Source organism: Palaemon carinicauda, chromosome 5 (genome assembly GCF_036898095.1).
Source record: "Palaemon carinicauda isolate YSFRI2023 chromosome 5, ASM3689809v2, whole genome shotgun sequence".
Lineage (NCBI taxonomy): Eukaryota > Metazoa > Arthropoda > Malacostraca > Decapoda > Palaemonidae > Palaemon > Palaemon carinicauda.
Window position 1 is genome coordinate 68,069,459 of NC_090729.1, and position 5,000 is coordinate 68,074,458.

The window sequence follows — 5,000 nt, forward strand, 5'->3', positions numbered from 1 at the left end:
TGTTTTGTTAAAGCTTTTATAGTTTATATAGGAAATATTTATTTTAATGTTGTTACTCTTCTTATGATATTCTAATTTTCCTTGTTTCCCTTCCTCACTGGGCTATTTTCCCTGTTGGGGCCCCTGGGCTTATAGCATTCTGCTTTTCCAACTAGGGTTGTAGCTTAGAAAATAATAGTAATAATAATAATAATAATAATAATAATAATAATAATAATAATAATAATAATAATAATAATGATAATAATAATAATAATGAAACTCGAACTTTCACATATCTGCAAAAAGGCTCTATACACTACATCATAAAAAACTTTATCTTTACCCTAATTCACAAAAGGAAAACACAAAAGACTTGAAAAATTACTTTCCAATGAGTTTACTCTGAGTAAAATGTAAAATATTTACAAAATCATATTAGGCCCAATAGAAAGACGCAGACAGCTAGGCTTTAATCAACCAAGATAGCAGGCAAGCTTTAGTAGTGGGTATTCAACGACTGACCATATCCAGTGATAAACCACCTTTTTAGACTATGAGAATTCTTTTGATTCTGTCAAAATCTTCAGCAATTATGGAAATCCTTAAAAGACAAGGAAAAGTAGAATCTTATGTTAGAACTCTTGATAATATCTTTACGGGAAGTACAACCACCCTATATCTACATGAAGTTAGTGTAAATTCCGATTGAGAAAGGAGTTAGGCAGGGAGACCACATCTCTCTTAAATTATGCACAGCGTGACTAGAAAAAGTTTTCAAGAATTAAGATAGGAAAAATGTAGGAATTAACATTACAATTTTTCTTTTGCAGAGGACATAATTCTATTTAGCGAATCATGGGAGGAATTGAAAAAGAGGATAGAAGATTTGAATAGAAAATGAAGAAATGTAGGACGGAAAATGAATATAAGTAAAACTAGTATAATGTTTCATCAAAAATCTGAGAGACAATAAATAAGGGTTATGGATGAACCTCTAGCGATAGGAAATGAATATATGTACTTATGTTTAACAAGCACATGAGGCCAAAATTAAAAGAAGTATAGGAATAGGATGGAGAGCTGTTGGTAAACAAAATGAGGTTATTAAAAATAAAATGCCACTTTCTCTAAAAAGAAAAATATTTAATCGGATGGTCCTAGCAGTAATAACTTATGCATCAGAAACTTGGAGCCTTCCAAAAGACTCTGAACATAAGTTAGTTACAGCTCAAAGATCTATGGAATGAATAATGATAGCATTAACAAAAAGAGACAGAAAAATAGTAACAAGGATACGAGAGCAAACTAACATAGAGGACATTTTAAAAACATAAGAAAAAGAAATAGATATGGGCAGTGAATATGAGAATGACAGATAATAGATGGATATTAAGAATAACAGACTGGGTCCATAGATATTGCAAAAGTAGGAGACGGAGGAAAAGACAATGGACTGACGAGATAAGAAAATTTGCAGGTATAGTCTGGCATTGATATACCGTAAACCGACAGGAGTTGAAGGACATGGCTGAGGCCTTTGTCCTACAGAGGACTAGCAACAGCTGATGAGTTTATATATATACATATACATATATATATATATATATATATATATATATATATATATATATATATATATATATACATATATATATATATATATATATATATATATATATATATATATATATATATATATGTATATGTATATATATATATGTATATATATATATATATATATATATATATATATATATATATTCATATATATATACATATACATATATATATATATATATATATATATATATATATATATATATATATATATATATATATATATATATATATATGTGTGTGTGTGTGTGTGTGTGTGGATACCATTGAAAACAAACCCCCTAATTGAAAACAATAATCTAGATCTATGTTAATAACTCTTATAAAGTTTAGTCCAGATCTTCTGCAGTTGAAATCTCTTTTTAGACTATTGATATTTGCCATTGTATTTATAGAAACCCTTCTCTCTCTCTCTCTCTCTCTCTCTCTCTCTCTCTCTCTCTCTCTCTCTCTCTCTCTCTCTCTCTCTCTCTCAAATTTTATGTAAAATTTATGCAATCTGCACTAATATTCACTATAACTAAATTCAAGTGTAACAGTTTCATAAAGTAACTTATATCTCTTCATATAAAACTAATTCAATGATCATTAATGTGTCCGGATAAGACTATAATCTATATCTAGAAAACGATATTCTACGATCTTCTCCATTACTTTGACTTTAAAAAAATATATATATCATGGCAATTCTTGATATTGATATAGAATGACTATTAATCATTTTGTGATTATTATGATGATGACAAAGTAGAATGGTTACGACTGTATATTATTATTATTATTATTATTATTATTATTATTATTATTATTATTATTATTATTACTAAAAGCTAAGCTATAATCCTAGTTGGAAAATCAAGATGCTATAAGCCCAAGGGCTCAAACAGGAAGAAATATACCAGTGAGGAAAAGAAAAATGAACAAACTACAAGAGAAGAAATAAACAATTAAAATTAAACTTGCAAAGAACAGTAACAACATTAAACTAGATCTTTCGTATATAAACTATGAAACCTGAAAAAAAAAATAGAGAAATACCATAGAACAGCGTGCCCGAGCACGCTACTTCAGGACAGTGGAAGACCATGGTAAAGAGGTTATGGCACTACCCGGGAATAGAGAACAATGGTTTGATTTTGGAGTGTCCTTCTCCTAGAAGAGCTGCTTACCATATGTAAATAGTCTCTTTTACCCTTACCAAGAGGAAAGTAGCCACTGAACAACTATAGTACAATAATTAACCTCCTGAGTAAAAAAGAATTGTTTGGTAATCTCAGTTTTGTCAGGTATATGAGGACAGAGGAGAATGTGGAAAGAATAAGCCAGACTATTCGGTGTATGTGTAACCTAAGAACAAATGAGTCGTAACCAGAAAAATGGAAACAATGTAGTACTGTCTGGCCAGTCAAAGTATCCGATATGCTTAGCGGTAGTATTTCAATCTGTTCTTGTTTAGTAGGGAGTCTCACTTTAGCAGTCATCTAGAGAAGATCTTTTAAAATCAGAGAACACGAGTGAAATGTTCATCAAAAAGTTCTCTCTGTAGCACGAAATATAACATTAATATATTTCCAAACGACAACTGCAATTGAAGGAAATAATATTTAGAAGACGAATGAAGTTATAATTCATCTCATCACTAACTCTATATATATATATATATATATATATATATATATATATATATATATATATATATATATATATATGTATATATATATATATATATATATATATATATATATATATATATATATATATATATTTATACATATATATATGAGTGTGTGTGTATGTGTGTGTGTATGTCAGTCAGTGTGCAATGCTGATATATATACAGTACATATATATGTGTATATATATGTATATATATATGTGTGTGTGTCTGTCAGTCAGTGTGTAATGCTGTTGCACTTACCCTTGCCTATTGCGCATGATAAATAATTCAGAACATTTCAACAAGGGCTATTTAGGTACTATCACTAGAGACGCGATTTTCATGCATTAAGGCACAAATAGTTTATGATTCCAAATGAAATATTGGTCGAGAATAAAGCCATAAGGGGATTTTTTTTCTAAAAGTCTGTGTATCAGTTAATAAAATAAGAAAATAAACTTAAACCACTTGTCCACTGAAGGCGATAAGAGTTCAAATTGACCTCACTCTACATATATGTGATTAAAATGGGCTTGACACTAATGCTCGGGACTATCACAGATTCACTTTCAAATGTTGAATCGTAAATAGTTTTTTTTTCTACTTTTGAGCAAGAACACTGTCGTAGGAAAAACAGTAAACTGACAAGATAAATATTTCCCACCATTTCAACGAATTTCACTGTCGAACTTTTATTCTTGAAAATCCCAAGTTAAACAACTCATTTTTTTTCTTTTGAAACCCCCAGGTTTAATAGTCAAAGTTGATTGAAAGGAAAGGGGTGGGAGTTGTGACCCCCTGCGACCGGGCCCCCTGGATCCGCTAGTGAAGATTGTGTGTGCAAGCATTTTGTTATGAATCCTTTTGCTTAAAGAGGTCAGACTTAAGAAGCATTCTTTATCAGTTTGTAGATATATATATATATATATATATATATATATATATATATATATATATATATATATATATATATATATATATATATATATATGTGTGTGTGTGTGTGTGTATGTGTGTGTGTGTGTGTGTGTACTCAAAACAGACGGATTCAAGGATTCAAATTATCACATATTGGTAAATAAAATATTTCCACTAAGCACATAAATTTGACCCATTGGTAACATAGATACTAAAGGAAAACATTTCAACATTAGTTACATTAGACACTCTCTCTCTCTCTCTCTCTCTCTCTCTCTCTCTCTCTCTCTCTCTCTCTCTCTCTCTCTCTCTCTCTCTCTCTCTCTCTCACTCACTATCAACATTTATTGATAGTGAGTGATGTGTATCCCTGAAAATGAACAGTGTATTGAGTGTGGAAAAGGTTATAGCTTTTGGACTATATATACAGAATCCGGTTGTTAGTGCAATGACTCTTAATTAAGTTTATTAACGATATGAGTGATGTGAAATTTTTAGGTTGGGTACCTATTTATCTAATGGTGATGTTTTGGTTTTCTGGTTTTGGAAAGTTTACTTGTGATTAATTTAGGTTTAAGATTTTTTTTTTTAGTATTGGTTATATATTGCTATCCTTGTGAGCTGCAAACCTTGGTACTTGCCCCCCTCTTTCCTTTTGTTTGTCATGTTTTTGCAGTTTGTTTAATAATTATTTTTGAGTGTTGGTTTAATATTTAAAATTTTTGAGTGTTGGTTTAATATTTCATTATGTGATAACCTGTATGTTGTAATTCAAATCACTTTAGGGAAAAAAAAAATTGAGGAATTTTTTTTTGGTTGGGTGAGG